The sequence below is a fragment of the Schistocerca gregaria genome, chromosome X (assembly GCF_023897955.1).
Source record: "Schistocerca gregaria isolate iqSchGreg1 chromosome X, iqSchGreg1.2, whole genome shotgun sequence".
Classification (NCBI taxonomy): domain Eukaryota; kingdom Metazoa; phylum Arthropoda; class Insecta; order Orthoptera; family Acrididae; genus Schistocerca; species Schistocerca gregaria.
Window position 1 is genome coordinate 854,872,438 of NC_064931.1, and position 17,503 is coordinate 854,889,940.

Here is a 17,503-nt window from a genome sequence, read left to right on the forward strand (position 1 = left end):
CAAGCATAACCTGACAATTCTGACATTTAATTCGTCACAACAAATTACACAAGTGCGTACTTTGAATGACGCCTTCTTGTCGTCCAATTACAGTTTTTAAAAAAGGCACTAAACACTCCTCGAATCCAGTTGACTCGTTCCGTTTGTACACCTCCGTTGACAAACATCAACAATGTACACTTTGTACACCCGTACACGATCTTTTCTGCGTGTAAAACTATAATTTAACAGCATACTGATTTTACAACAAAAACAGACAACTACCACACCTGCCCCCAACCCGCATCGTTCACTTGTTCTCGAATGAACAATCTCTTTGCCTCACAATCAGTGACAAACTTCACTTAAGTTGCATTCAGGATGACATCCGGTCATCGACGCAAAATGAACCCTCGCATTTAACAATAGGACAGAAAAAGAGGCTTGATAACACATACATGTAAGAAAGCCACGTGCTTAAGAAAAACTCAGTTTTCAGTTCTTTAAATTTTTTGCTGTAATGTGGTATTGGCTCTGGAAAAGACCAACACATACTTTGCATCGTAAATGAATGAAAATTAAACGAGTATAAAGCCAGTAGCTCAACGCAATTAGTTTGGGAAAGTATACTAAAAATGCTTTATTCTTAATTCACGAGCTTCTGCATGGTAATCCTTTGTGGAGGAGAACACATGAAGAAAACTATGAATGAAAGCACGCACAACACTGGTGTAACATTCTACAATACTGTGGAATGTTACACCAGTGTTGCGTGCGTTTTCATTCACAATGTATAAAATTTTCTACGAGGAACCGACGAAACACTCAATTAATGCATATGAGAAAATCTTAAGATTTTTTTGTCTTTGATTGAGAATATGACTGCTTTACTATTTTCAGACTCTATACATGTGAATAAACATCCACAAACCAAGTAGTGACCTTACGTAAACCCAAAAGAAACAGAAATTAAAAGGAATTTGCTCACGGACATGATGAAATGTTAAAACATTCCACAACGCATTTCAAGTGACAACATTATTTCAGACCGTTAACGGAACAGAATTAGGTACAACATTTCTGGGGAAGAAAGGTTTGAGGGTAACAGTGGTCGACTATAACGATGGTATCGTGTACTACTGGCGCACTCACGTATTTTGCAGTAGTGGAGTGTTGCTTTGGTCTCTTCTTAATCTTTATTTTATTGTTTCCTTTACTTTCGGGACAAGGTAGATTAACACCAGGCGTCGTCACCATCAAATGGTGGTGTGTTCACATTAGATGAAATCTCAACACAACGACACTTCGTTTAGTCAAAGCTTTCAAGGTGCTGAAGGCTTAGCCCAGTATCGAATAGTGAGAGTGAGATTTTGAGATACGGAATTGACTTTCTTATTGTTGTTGATGTCTCAGAGTTCATCTGAGGGATTTAAAGCTTCAAAAAGCATACACACACATTATTAAATGGGGTGGCATCAGTAGCGGACTCATATGGTGGAGAGCAACCCCCCTTGCGGGGCAGCCCGCATTGCCACCTAGTGACGGGGAGCTCGTGAATGAGTCGTTTAAATGAACGCGTCACTCCAGTGAAGTGTGGACTAACCACTCAATTTCAGAGAACTGGTACTTCAAACTCTTCGCAGATAACACACTCCACACTTTTTTCTAGTTCACTCACTCTCTTCCCCTCTCCCTCATCCCATTACATCGGCGCTACGTCCCTCATTCTCCCTATACTTCAGTCCCCCCTCTACTGCCTGTCGACGAATCGCGCGGCGTTCGTGGGAAACGATAGGTTTTGCGATGGGTTGTGGAGGCGAGGGGAAGGCAGCATCAGCTGCTTCCAGCAGTGCTGACATCGTTACCCGTGACTATTTGTGCAGTTCAGTTATACATCGCGTCTACCGGTAGCCTACCGTTGGCAGCGCTTGCGGACAAATGAATATTACATATTCAAACGAAGAGGCTGGCTGTGTGAGGATGCACAGCTAACATGAAAATAAAAGGTTTGTTAATAACACTGAAAGAGGGATTTTACCTGAGGTCGTACCAATGACTACAGGTGAAAGTTTACGTTTTTAATCTGGAGGGTTATTATTCTCAACAAAAATAAAATCTACAGGAAAACTTCTGAATAATTACTTAACGTTGATATATAGACTTTGTGACAGTGGTAAACATACTTATTCTATTTTGCATTAAATTTTAAAAGAACATAAAATTGGACTGTATTTCGTTGATAGCCCTAGTTTTCAGTCCATGAATACAACAAATAATGTTTCACTTGCCAGATAAAGACTTTTTTGGGCGCTTCATGAGAAAATGTCGAGCAAGGTTAAATGTAATACCTTCTTTATATGTGACAGGCTTCTCTGTTTATCTTTCGTTTGTCCCCTTCGAACATGCTCCATTTAAGTTAGCTCAGACGCTGTAAGAGCGTAAAACGTTGCGTGCACGTTACTGCATAGTTCGGCTATCTGTTGGTAAAAGTATGAAGTATTACGAAGTTTTATTGTACGAGCGAGGCGAAGCGAGCATAGCCGCGGCTGAGCGGCCAACTGGGCAACTTCGCCAGGCTTCCATACTTCATGAATGAACTACTTCATTTGAACGCTTCACGGCAAAGAGTGAAATGAATGAAGTAGTTCACAGGAATGAAAGAGTTCGACCCATCTGTACTGCCACCCGCTCCGCCCCCCACCAGTCATCCTGCACGCTATTCGTTTGTTTCTTTTGTCAGTCGACTCGACTGAATCGAGTTATCGAGTAGTTGTACTTTTCTATGTAGCGCGCGCATCTGGGTCATCGTATTTTATACGTCTCTGTCTGGCACATAGATACACTATGTGATCAAAAGTAGCCAGACACCTGGCTGAAAATTTCTTACAATTTCTTGGGGCCCTCCATCGATAATACTTAATGACAGCTTCCACTATCGTAGGCATACGTTCAATCAGGTACTGGATGTTTTTTTGGGGAATGGAAGCCCGTTCTTCAAGGAGTGCTGCACTGAGGAGAGGTATTGGTGTAGGTCGGTGATGCCTGGCACGAAGTCAGCGTTTCAAAACATCGCAAAGGTGTTCTATAGGGTTCAGGTGGCGTCGAGTGAACATTTTTCGTGTAGTGATGTCCCAGTTTCTTTAAAAAGAGATAGTGAGGTTAGTAAAATTTGCTTGAAGAAGGTCAAAAGAGGTCTCCTGTATGCCGACTGCAAGTACTGGACCCACGATAAATGTGTCAAAGTCAATTTGAAATATATGAAAGACGAACATGACTGGACATGCAGACAGTGTCGTGGAAAACGAAATAACGGACACGCTAAAGACAAAAGAAAAAATAATAAGCGTGTCAACAGATGATTTTGTATCAATCAATACAAAATATCAAGAACTTCTGAGGAAATATCAAGAGCTGGAAACTAAATACAAAGCAGTGGATCGGAATTATCGCCTAACTCAAGACAACGCGGTTATTAATAGTCATTCCGCGCAGAAAATGTGGCGTGTGCTGAAAAAAACAAACAAGCGAGAATTACATATAAGTACAGCCCCAGTGATACCATTATCAAACAAATTCTCAGCACTTGTAGCGGATTGTGGTAACACAATAGACATAAAAAAACCAGAAAGTAATCACAAAACCCCCAGCTAAAGAACCAAAAAAGAACTTGCCAACCTTAAGATGCACCAAAGGGCTTCTTCTGTATGCCGACAGTCATGGGAAAGATCTATCCAAACGTTTTCGCGAAAGCATGCCTTCAAAGCATTCAGTTTTCGCGAAAATCAAGCCTGGTGCAATGTTAAATGCAGTGGTGGAGAATATTGCATCAGAAACAAGTCAACTGGACAAAGACGCTCACGTTGTGATTATTGGCGCAGGCAACGACGTATACAAAAACGAAAGCTTACAGCCCTGCGAGGCTTCCATAACAGATTACCAAAACTATTTCAAACGAACATTGTCATCACAAATGTGCCAATGCGATATGATTTACCACTGTGGTCGTGTGTAAACAAAGAGATTCGACACTACAATTCCGAGCTAAAGAAACTGTGTGATAAATTTCGCCATGTACATTTGGTAGACTTAAGTAAGATGAGTCGTGATGAACATACAAAACACGGATTTTACTTAAACAGGAAAGAGAAGGCCAAGCTAGTTTCCCACAAAAGAAAACAGTGCGAGAAAGACAGTATGGAGAAAGCTCCAATTGCTCTGGGCTACAACAGTGAGACTTTTTTTTAGAACAAAGGACCATAATAATAGTTTTCAGGGATGTATTTCGGATATGACTGAGTCCCTTGTGCACAAAGAAAAGCCAGGCTGTGAAGTTAGTTCTCAGTCATTGCAGGTCAGTTCCAAAAAACCAGTGTATGCAAAATGTCGTAAAAAGTGTAACTCAAACAGTTTTGATTCCTGTAAAATGGTAAATAAAGAAGGAGGGATAACACTTAAAGTTAATGCACTTAAATGTGCAATATCTCAGAAACAAACTAGACATTCTACAACTATACATAGAGGAACACTTGCCACATGTACTAGTAATAACGGAACATGGGCTAAAATGCAGTGAAATAATGTACTATAGATTAGAAGGTTACTTAGTAGCAAGTAGTTATTGTAGACAAAACCATAAAGGTGGTGGTGTGGCAATTTATGTTAATAAGGATGTAGAAGCTAAAAATTTCCTTTCTTGAACACGACACCAAAGAAGGATCAATTGAAATGACAGGCATTGTACTCCACAGTAATGATCTTACATTACCAAAACACAAAGTGATTGGAGTATATAGGCCACCAAATGCTCATGTAATGCTGTTTATGGATAAACTTAGTAGTGTTGCTGGTCAGGCTGGTTCTAATGATCTTACTATATTAGGTGACTTTAATATACACTCCTGGAAATTGAAATAAGAACACTGTGAATTCATTGTCCCAGGAAGGGGAAACTTTGTTGACACATTACTGGGGTCAGATACATCACATGATCACACTGACAGAACCACAGGCTCATAGAAACAGGCAACAGAGCATGCACAATGTCGGCACTAGTACAGTGTATATCCACCTTTCGCAGCAATGCAGGCTGCTATTCTCCCATGGAGACGATCGTAGAGATGCTGGATGTAGTCCTGTGGAACGGCTTGCCATGCCATTTCCACCTGGCTCCTCAGTTGGACCAGCGTTCGTGCTGGACGTGCAGACCGCGTGAGACGACGCTTCATCCAGTCCCAAACATGCTCAATGGGGGTCAGATCCGGAGATCTTGCTGGCCAGGGTAGTTGACTTACACGTTGGGTGGCACGGGATACATGCGGACGTGCATTGTCCTGTTGGAACAGCAAGTTCCCTTGCCGGTCTAGGAATGGTAGAACGATGGGTTCGATGACGGTTTGGATGTACCGTGCACTATTCACTGTCCCCTCGACGATCACCAGATGTGTACGGCCAGTGTAGGAGATCGCTCCCCACACCATGATGCCGGGTGTTGGCCCTGTGTGCCTCGGTCGTATGCAGTCCTGATTGTCGCGCTCACCTGCACGGCGCCAAACACGCATACGACCATCATTGGCACCAAGGCAGAAGCGACTCTCATCGCTGAAGACGACACGTCTCCATTCGTCCCTCCATTCACGCCTGTCGCGACACCACTGGAGGCGGGCTGCACGATGTTGGGGCGTGAGCGGAAGACGGCCTAACGGTGTGGGGGACCGTAGCCCAGCTTCATGGAGACGGTTGTGAATGGTCCTCGCCGATACCCCAGGAGCAACAGTGTCCCTAATTTGCTGGGAAGTGGCGGTGCGGTCCCCTACGGCACTGCGTAGGATCCTACGGTCTTGGCGTGCATCCGTGCGTCGCTGCGGTCCGGTCTCAGGTCGACGGGCACGTGTACCTTCCGCCGACCACTGGCGACAACATCGATGTACTGTGGAGACCTCAAGCCCCACGTGTTGAGCAATTCGGCGGTACGTCCACCAGGCCTCCCGCATGCCCACTATACGCCCTCGCTCAAAGTCTGTCAACTGCACATATGGTTCACGTCCACTCTGTCGCGGCATGCTACCAGTGTTAAAGACTGCGATGGAGCTCCGTATGCCACGGCAAACTGGCTGACACTGACGGCGGCGGTGCACAAATGCTGCACAGCTAGCGCCATTCGACGGCCAACACCGCGGTTCCTGGTGTGTCCACTGTGCCGTGCGTGTGATCATTGCTTGTACAGCCCTCTCGCAGTGTCCGGAGCAAGTATGGTGGGTCTGACACACTGGTGTCAATGTGTTCTTTTTTCCATTTCCAGGAGTGTAGATACAAACTCAAATAGCATAGTAAACTTGAAACTCAGTGATGTACTGACCTCATACAACCTTGTAAATATGGTGAACTCTGACACCAGAGTGACAGACACATGTTCCACTAGAATAGATTATGCTATAATCAACAAAGATGTTATAGATAAGGTAAATTACAGTAACTTACATTTTCTTTATTCTGATCACTTCTGTCAGATGATTTGCACTACAGAAACGAATACTGAATACCTCAAATATTAATGCTCTTAAAGACACACTAGCGAATGAGAAATGGGATTCTGTGTACCAGGTAAAAGGATCGGATGAGAAATGGAATGAATTCTACTCAACCCTATTGCATCATTATGAATATAGTTGTCCAGTCAGAGAAATCCAGAAGGTAGTTAAACACTGTCAAAATGGAAGTAATCCTAGGCTAAAACTCCCAACAAATCTGATTAGGCTCAGGCAGCAAGTACATGATCTAAACCAGCTTTATAAAGCTACTACTATGCAGGTTTTCAAGGAAAATTATAATAGGGCCAAGCAAACTTTTAAAACTGAAATTGTCAATCTAAGGAGGCAGATTAACAGAAAAACAATAGAACAGTCTGACAACATAAGTAAAGCATCTTGGAAGAAGATTGACAAATACTGAAAAGGTCCCAACAAGATAAACATGGAACCACTCAGCATAAGACATGATGGTAACATTATAAAAAACCCAGATACTATATGTAATATTTTTAATAACTACTACATTTCTGGTGAACAATCAACTCATATTACAGATTCACAGATAGGGATCTGGTGCCATCTCCCACAGTGTACCGAATTTCAATTTGTGGAAGTGAATGATCAGAAGGTTCGCAAGGCAATATATATGTTAAAGAAAAAAATTTCAACTGGATGGGATGGAATATCCAATGCTATTACGAAAGCATGCTTAAAAGACATTTCTAAACCTCTAACTCACCTGATTAATTGCAGCATTGTAGAAAACATGTATCCAACGTTTCTAAAAAGGAGTGTAGTGAAACCAGTGTATAAAAAGGGAAGTAAGGAAGAAGTCTCCAACTATAGACCAATATCATTAATTCCCACTTTTAGCACGATATTCGAAAGTATTATCTTTTCTCAGCTAAGTGCCTTTTTCAATTAACATAAACTTCTTGTAGATTCGCAGCATGGCTTCAGAAAAGAGCTAAGTACAACCACAGCAGTTACACAGTTCATCCATGAAGTTTACTGTCTGTTGGACCAGAAGATGCAGACTGCAGGTATATTTTTGGACCTGAAAAGAGCATTTGATACGGTAAACCATAGGGTACTTCTTAAAAAGCTAAAATATTATAGTATTGGGGATCAAGCCATGGATCTTTTAACAACATACCTGTTGAATTGTAAGCAAAGCACTAAACTGTCATACAAACTAGATAATAAAATCATGAACTTCCAGTCCACCAGTGAACCTGTATTACAAGGTGTACCACAGGGCTCAATCCATGGACCCTTTCTCTTCGTTATATATTTTAACGACATTGAACAACCCATTAACTCCCATATTGTAAGCTATGCAGATGACACATCAGTCTTATTCTATGGGAGTGAATCTAAAGAGCTAGAATATCTTGCTACTAGTGGTGTAACAGAAGTAACAAAATACTTCAATGATCAGGGACTCAAGGTGAATGTCACCAAATCTCAACTACTGAAATTTAAAACAAGCAGTTCTCATCACAACAATATAAATAGTGTGCGTAATATCTCTGCAACAGAAAATGGTAACTAAATTCCTGGGTGTATATGTTGATGAAAATTTGCGGTTGACATACCACATTAATTTGGTATGTGGAAAAGTCAGTAGTGTCATATATCTCCTCAGCCAGCTCGCAAAGATAGTTCCTAGCCAAGCACTGAAATTAGCATATTATGGAACACTTTACCCCTTTCTCAATTACAGAACTGAACTATGGGGCTGTGCAGCTGATGTACATTTAAAAAGAATACTACTACTACAGAAAAGAGCAATAAGACTTATACATGGGATGGGACATAGAGATTCATGTCGTGAAGTGTTTGTGCAGCATAAATATCTGACAATATATTCTCTATGCATCTTCAAAATAGTTGTATTTTTTATAAGTCAACCAACAGAAGCTATCAAAGGCAGTGATGTACACTATCACAACACTAGAAAAAAGTGTAACTATTTCCATAACAGAATAACATTAAAAATGACTTATAGAAGTTCATATATCAGTGGTTTGATTTGGTAAAACAAGGTACCAAACTTTCTAAGAACGTACACGGGAAATGTTTTAAAAACAAAATTAAAATTTTTTCTAATAGAAAAATGTTTATATTCTTTCAATGAATTTTTAAGATAGTGATTGTAACATGAGGCATTAGCATATCAGTTGTAACATGATAAATGTAAAAAATAGACATAAGAAGTAACAGATTCAGAATATAGTAAATTTTATAAGTATAAATATAACCATAGTATTAAGTCTGACGTTTGCAAACGCCATCATTACGATGGCTCCACGCTAAGAAAATGTAAATAAATAAATAAATAAATAAATAAATAAATAAAAGGTCAGGACTCTGTGCAACCAGTCCATTACAGGGATGTTATTGTAGTGTAACCATTCTGCCACAGGCCGTGCATTATGAACAGGTGGTCGATTCTGTTGAAAGATGCACTAGCCATCCCCAAATTGCTCTTCAACAGAGGGAAGCAGGAAGTTGCTTAAAACATCAATGTAGTCCTGTGCTGTGATAGTGCCAGGCAAAACAACAAGAGGTGTAAGCCCCCTCCATGAACAATACCACAGCCTCCGAATTATACTGCTGTCACTACATACACTGACACATGATGTTCACTGGGCATTCGCCATACGCACATTCTGCCATCAGGTTGCCACACTGTGTACTGTGATTCGTCAGTCCGCACAACGTTTTTTCACTGTTCAATATTCCAATGTTCATGCTCCCGTTTTGCATTTATCGGCGTGATGTGTAGCTTATGAACAGCCACTCGACCATGAAATCCAAGTTTTCTCGCCTCCCGCATAACTGTCATAGTTCTTTCAGTGGATCCTGATGCAGTTTGGAATTCCTGTGTGATGGTTTGGATAGATGTCTGCCTATTATACATTACGATCCTCTTCAACTGTCAGCAGCTCCTGTCAGTCAACGGACGAGGTTGGCCAGTACATTTTTGTGCTGTTCGTGTCCGTTCATGTTTGCACTAAACTACCACATCGGAAACAGCGGACCGAGGGATGTTTAGGAGTGTGGAAATCTCGCCTACAGATGTATAACACAAGTGACACCCAATCACTTGATCATGTTCGAAGTCCGTGAGTTCTGCGGAGTGCCCCAATCTGCTCTCTCACAATTTCTAATGACTACTGAGGTAGCCAATATGGAGTACCTGGCAGTAGGTGGCACCACAATGCACCTAATATGAAAAACGTATATTTTGGGGAGTGTCCGGATACTTTTGAGCACATAGTATAGCTAACACGCTGTACAAAATACAGGGTGTTTCAAAAATGACCGGTATATTTGAAACGGCAATAAAAACTAAACGATCAGCGATAGAAATACACCGTTTCTTGCAATATGCTTGGGACAACAGTACATTTTCAGGTGGACAAACTTTCGAAATTACAGTAGTTATAATTTTCAACAACAGATGGCGCTGCAAGTGATGTGAAAGATATAGAAGACAATGCAGTCTGTGGGTGCGCCATTCTGTACGTCGTCTTTCTGCTGTAAGCGTGTGCTGTTCACAACGTGCAAGTGTGCTGTGGACAACATGGTTTATTCCTTAGAACAGAGGATTTTTCTGGTGTTGGAATTCCACCGCCTAGAACACAGTGTTGTTGCAACAAGACGAAGTTTTCAACGGAGGTTTAATGTAACCAAAGGACCGAAAAGCGATACAACAAAGGATCTGTTTGAAAAATTTCAACGGGCTGTGAACGTGACGGATGAATGTGCTGGAAAGGTAGGGCGACCGCGTACAGCAAACACAGAGGGCAACGCGCAGCTAGTGCAGCAGGTGATCCAACAGCGGCCTCGGGTTTCCGTTCGCCGTGTTGCAGCTGCAGTCCAAATGACGCCAACGTCCACGTATCGCCTCATGCGCCAGAGTTAACACCTCTATCCATACAAAATTCAAATGCGGCAACCCCTCAGCGCCGCTACCATTGCTGCACGAGAGACATTCGCTAACGATATAGTGCACAGGATTGATGACGGCGATATGCATGTGGGCAGCATTTGGTTTACTGACGAAGCTTATTTTTACCTGGACGGCTTCGTCAATAAACAGAACTGGCGCATATGGGGAACCGAAAATCCCCATGTTGCAGTCCCATCGTCCCTGCATCCTTAAAAAGTACTCATCTGGGCCGCCATTTCTTCCAAAGAAATCATTGGCCTATTTTTCAGATCCGAAACGATTACTGCATCACGCTATCTGGACATTCTTCGTGAATTTGTGGCGGTACAAACTGCCTTAGAAGACACTGCGAACACCTCGTGATTTATGCAAGATGGTGCCTGGCCACATCGCACGGCCGACGTCTTTAATTTCCTGAATGAATATTTCGATGATCGTGTGATTGCTTTGGGTATCCGAAACATACAGGAGGCGGTGTGGATTGGCCTCCCTATTCGCCAGACATGAACCCCTGTAACTTCTTTCTGTGGGGACACTTGAAAGACCAGGTGTACCGCCAGAATCCAGAAACAATTGAACAGCTGAAGCAGTACATCTCATCTGCATGTGAAGCCATTCCGCCAGACACGTTGTCAAAGGTTTCGGGTAATTTCATTCGGAGACTACGCCATATTATTGCTACGCATGGTGGATATGTGGAAAATATCGTACTATAGAGTTTCCCAGACCGCAGCGCCATCTGTTGTTGACAATTGTAACTACTGTAATTTCGAAAGTTTGTCTGCCTGAAAATGTACTGTTGTCCCAAGCATATTGCAACAAATGGTGTATTTCTATCGCTGCTCGTTTAGTTTGTATTGCCATTTCAAATATACCGGTCATTTTTGAAACACCCTGTATTTGCTTGTCTACCTGAATTTATTGCTGCAGCAGAAACAAGTTTTTCAAGATTGTGGCATACGAAGACGTGGCTGAGGTCGACAATGAAGGAGGATCGATTTAATGCCTTAGCTCTGTTGAGCACTCACCCTGACATTTATTATCCTATTGACGGTGTAATTAGCCAATTTACCAGGAAGATAGGTGCATAGAACTCATTATTTAAGGAAGAGAACTACAACTGAAACTTTTTTATATCATACAATGGCATTGTCTTGTATATATGTATAATCAGTTTAAATAAAAGTTTCTTAAATTTTGCATGTGACTTGATTTTTTTTTATCATGGTAAAAGTAAAGGTAGCTCAAGATATCTTTAACGCCCCCTCCTTGATGTTTTTCTGTATCTGCTACTGGGTGGCCTTGCACATGGCAGTATATTACTGATACAATATTTACAAGATTGAAAATAAAGTTTGCATTTCATTGCTATTCACTAATCAGTCAAATTATAATTTCACAAATTAGATGTTACAGCCACACCATTTTCTAGCCTTGTGGCGACCTAGCAGCAATTGAGTTCTCCAATGAAAAAATTCTTTGGGTGGTGCTGCAGTTCTGCTGTAGCAGCAATCTCTGACTCAGTCGTCTGTAGACTTCGGTTGTGGATGCATGTGTTTTGTGTAAGTGTTTGTCAGTAAATAAACTGTAGATATATGGTATTTAGGTTATCTTTCATTCCATATAGAGCATCTCTACCTGCATCTACACTACACCGGTGATCCCACATAAAACAATACTACCAGCTCTGAGCTATTTTACATGCTTAAGCTCGTCTTGTTTGCAACAACAATGGACTCATCACGCAACTTTACAGCTGGGAAACAACAGTTACGAAACAGTGACTTATTTGGTGTTGCGTTCACTGCTTTACAGCGACAGCAACAACTCTTACCTTGGGTTGATCATGAATCTGAGATTCTCTCATGTTGTGTTAGTTGTAACAACAATGACCTTCTTGTACCCAGATAATATGTACCAGTGGCAGATCTTCTGTGTAATTAATGATTTCCTGCTCTTCCACAACCAGACAAGGCACTTCCCAACAAACTACCATGGACAGAGATGGACTGATGCTGTTCAGCCATACCACACCTCCCGCATGGTGTAAGATGTTGCCAAACATGCTTGTATAGTGACATGAGCCCATCTGGTCGGGCCATGCACATACTCCTGGATTTTACATCTCTGCCACGGCTTCCTCGTGAGAGCTCGTCCATTGTCGTTCTCCAACCAAATACAGTGATACATGGGCCTCAGAAACTACAGAGCAGTGTTGCACATCTTAATTCATCAGCCAAACTGCCATCATTCCATCCTGATCAACCAAACTTGGGTTTCACCAGCAATGAGTGCATTTTATGCACTCATGGCATTACTGATTACAGTTTCAAGTTCGTCACTTCGTCACCTTTGTGAGCATTTAGACCTTTTAGTGTTGTTGTAGTGTCCCCCAGGCTATCAAAAAATACAATGTGGCAAAGACTGCTCTCACTAAACGTCTCGGCTAATCACCAGAACAGCAACTACTTCGAGTTATCTACGCTAAACATTTAGGCACAAAACCACTTTCTCTACTCAGGAGACATCTTCGACACTTAGCTGATGTGACACTCGTGCCAAACCACATTTTATGGGCTCTATGGATTGTAAAATTGCCTCCTCAGTTACAATTAGCAATGAAATGATCTGACTCGAGCGTGAATCGTTTGAGAGGAGATTAATTTTGGCAGATAAGAGTCTTTGCAGCATTGCAACATCGACAATGCATTAATGCAATGGACAACAATAATAAGCCATGCCTTTGCCAGAGTACAGGCTGTGACTTGTGGCAGTTTGCAGCTGAAAGGCATCAAGCACTCATGAACAGCTCTGAATATGATGTCACTCCCACCCACACTGAGCAACGACCTTATCCCAGCCAAAACAAACAGACAGCTGGCCAACGACAACCTTCCACCTGCTGACAAGAAAAAGGAAGAGACCTCTGCTGGTTTCACATATGCTTCAGTAATAAAGCTCGCAATTGCACAGAATCTTGCAATACCCAAACCGGAAGGATGATTCGAAAAGGCGCACCAGATCGTCACACCAAGTCAAGTCACATACCATCCTGACATGTGAGTTAATTTCGTCAGACGTTGCCTTTCTACCACAGACATGTCTTGGTCTACTCTACCAATAAGTATTTTCTCATCGACAAGGAATCTGAGATGAGTGTTGTTGCAGATGATCTACCATCAGCAAGAGAAACCTTATCTGCTTTCCAATGCCCTGTGGTGAACGATTCATGCATCACATTGTATTGAACCACAACTTTAATCTTAGACTTTGGTTTAGAAGCGAGGTTATCTTGAAACTTTTTTACTGTTGTGTCAGCAAACCAGTATGGAGGGCTGACTTTCTGAGACATTTTAACTTCTCTCCCAATATATCTGTTGCAACTCTTTTGCATCACGACAGTGGATGTTTTGTCACTGGATTTATCAGCACAACCCAGTCCATTATGCAGCCAATGGCTACTGACCTCAGCTTGCAAACCGTCAAGTCAGTTGACATATGTAAACACTACTGACAGATATGTCTAGAGTGCACATCATCAGTGTTGGAAGTACAACATAGTACCCAGCAATACCTTGACATAAAACAGGACACGCTTCACCTATGTGAAGAAAACCTCTCAATACATGACAAAATTCACTCATCAGCAGACAAGCGCACTACTTCATGTACACACCTGGAACAGCTCACTCAGGAGCAGCTTCATAATCCCACTTCTCTCTTTGTGAATGGATCAAAGGACATGGGGCAGACTCCAGCAGATACTCACAGACCACCAAAACAGCTTGCAACAGCTTCATCAGCATCTGTAGAGGTCATTCAAGTGTATTACTCCACTAGTGCCCGTGCACCTGATGTATGTGTTTTCTCCACCCACTTAATTCCCGTGTGCATTTCCAACAGTGCAGTATCAGTAATGGTACAGTTCATAAAATAAACACTATGCTTGGCCTGCCAGTCGGACAAAAAGCACATAGACTGGCTCCTTATAGACTCTGCACAGCTAAGTTGGTTATAGAGGAATTGTTGCATGCTGGGATTGTTAGACTGTCCAATAGCACTTGTGTCTCACCCATTTGGTTCACACCCAAGAAGGAATGTACTTTTAGACTATGTGGTTACTTATCAATTGAAGACATGAGGTCTGTATATGAGTGTGCGATGATTTTATTTTAGCACTTTTATTTTCACAAGTCCGTCTTTATCACATAGATTTTTTTGCACGCTAAGACCAGTTTCGGCTTATTGTCAAGTTAAACATTTTTAACTTTATGATGATTTACATCAGAATATTTTAACAATCTGAAGATGGTGATAAGCCGAAACCGATCATAAAGTGTAAAGAAATCTATGTGATCAAGACAGACTTGTGAAGATAAAAGATGTAGTGACTATTGGTTGCTCAGTCCCTACACAATAGTGAACAGTCACCCTGTCCACATATATTCTGGACTTTCCGCAATCTTTAACAGGTGCCTTAGTTGTCATTGTATAAGAGTGTAAGAAACCATATTTACAGATTCCTAAAGAAGCTGATGATGTCCCAAAGACCACTATTATCACCTATTTTGGACTGTATGAATTTCTTTATACGCCATATGGATCTAAAAAAGCAGCACAAACCTGGCCAAGGTCTGAAGACAGTGCTCTTTTTAAATTCCTCTTCTGCTACACTTGCTTGAATGCCATTTTACTTTTCTCTACTTTCTGAGAGGAGCACGAAGAGCACCTCAGAGTAGTTTTCAGTACTTTAAACAAACATGGCGCTATAATCAATAATGATAGATGTCAGTTGAGACAGTCTCAGATTACCTTCCTTGGTCATCTGGTTTCCCATGATGGCAGACAGCCTTCACTTCAACATGTTGAATTGATTCATCATCTGCCACAACCACTGACTTTACATTACGTATTCCAATTCCTCACCATGATAAATTTTTATCATAGATACCTGTCTAATGCATCTGCCAGAGACAGTGCTTACAGATACACTAACAGGCAAACACACCTCAGTTAAAAAGACTATTAACTTGACTCCACAGATTGCTTACACTACACTTGTCTGTCCTCTTCTGCTGTATTGCTGTGTTGTGTGTGATGTGCTTCAGACAGGTCTGACTGACATCGTCGATAAAGTTCAAAGAGGGGAAGCTCGCTTTGTATTACCGTGAAAGAGGTGAGAGAATACTACGAATATGATACACAAATTGGGGTGGCAGTCACTGAAACAAAGGCGCTTTTCACAGGACCTTCTCATGAAATTTCAACCACCAACTTTCTCCTCAGAGTGTGAAAATATTTTGTTGGTGACAGCCTACATACGGAGAAATGATCATCATAATAAAATAAGAGAAATCAGATATTGCACAGGAAGATTTAAGTGTCCGTTTTTCCTGTGTGCTGTTCGAAAGTGGAACGGTAGAGAAGTAGCTTTTTCCATTTCCATTTCAATTTTTACTTTCACATAACATGCCTTATACAATCAATGATTGTGACATAGGCGACTTGTCAGTTTTACATTATATATAATAATACTAAAAATAGACAATAAACTAACAGTACATATGGTGTAACATCTTCAAAGAGGTATTTTAATTACAATTATAATGCATTGTTGCCATTCAAGAAAGTAACATTTATCTTTCAGATATTTTTCCAGGTCTCTTTTGGTACCTTTTACATTTCGGTAATCCATACTTTTCCATATTTTATTTACAAATTTCATGCCCATATAGTATGGTTTTTTTTCATATGATTTTAATCAGTGGGTAGGCAACATGTACCTCGTTCTATATCTAGTGTCATACTGATGCAAGAAGCAATTGCCCTCAAAAAGTTGTGGTTTTTTTGTGGAAGTGAGAATTTCATAGATGTATATGCTTGGAATGCCCATTAGATCTAGTTTTACAAATAATGGTTTATAATGTTGCTCGGATGATTCTTTTTTGTTGTCTAAAAGCTCTAAGTTAATTTGTTTTTTCAGACCCCCAGAAGATTATACTATACCTAATTATTGAAACAAAATATGCGTTATATACAGTTTTTCTTACAGCTAAATGAGTAATACTATACAAGATATTCATAATATATACAAGGGTATTCAGTCGAGCCAGTATGTTGTCCACATGGTGACTCCAGAACAGGTTTTCATTGACTGATACGCCAAGAAATTTGACATAGTCTGAAGTCTCTAATTTTTTGTCCATATACCTTATTTAACATATAGACTGTGCAGATTGTTTTGTGGTGAAATGAATAATTTCTGTTTTTGTGAAATTTAATGTCACGTTATTGTTTTTGACCCATGCCTCCACTTCCCCAAGTGTTTGTTCAATATGACAAATTAGGTCTACCTCATTTTTACAACAGACTACAGCTGTTGAGTCATCTGCGTAGAGGATAGTATCAGACTGGACCTGGCATGGCATATCATTAATATACTACAGAAAAAGTAGTGGCCCTAATATTGAACCTTGTGGAATACCTTATTTAGTGTGTTTCCAGCCAGAGAGAAATTTCTTGCCATCGATGTTACTAAGTACTCTTTGTTTTCTGTTTGCCAAGTATGATGACATCCAGCTAAGAGATACGTCTTGAAAACCATAGCTTGCCAATTTTTGGAGAATCAGGTCATGAATTACAGTGTCGAAGGCTTTGGACAGGTCACAAAAGATGCCTGACACACACATTCTATCATTGAGACATCTGCTGACTTTTGTGACTAATTCATTTATTGTATGGACTGTGCTGCGGCCTCTTCTGAAACCATACGGATTGCATAAGATAATGCTGTTAGATGAATTGTGATTTTCGATCTGATCACATGCAGCTCTTTCAAATATTTTTGAGAAAATTGGTAATAGTGAGATTGGTCTATTGTTGCCCAATTCATCTTGTTTGCCTTTTTTATGTACTGGCTTAACTTCAGTATATTTTAATCGATCTGGGAAACATCTCTCATCGAAAGATTGGTTGATTATGAAAGAGAGTGGATATGCAATACTGTTACGGACTATTTTTATTATTTCAGTGGGGA

General features: G+C 40.9%; 1 protein-coding gene across 1 annotated transcript in view; it reads right to left on the reverse strand.

Moving 5' to 3' along the window:
* The window catches only part of LOC126298796 (uncharacterized protein B0303.7), a 68,929-nt gene extending 68,569 nt beyond the window's left edge, over positions 1-360 (reverse strand). Inside the window, exon 1 of the mRNA XM_049990260.1 lies at positions 61-360. The gene's annotated coding sequence lies outside the window, so the exon portion shown is untranslated. The remainder of the gene's footprint in view (positions 1-60) is intronic.
* Between the last annotated feature and the right edge of the window lie 17,143 nt (positions 361-17,503).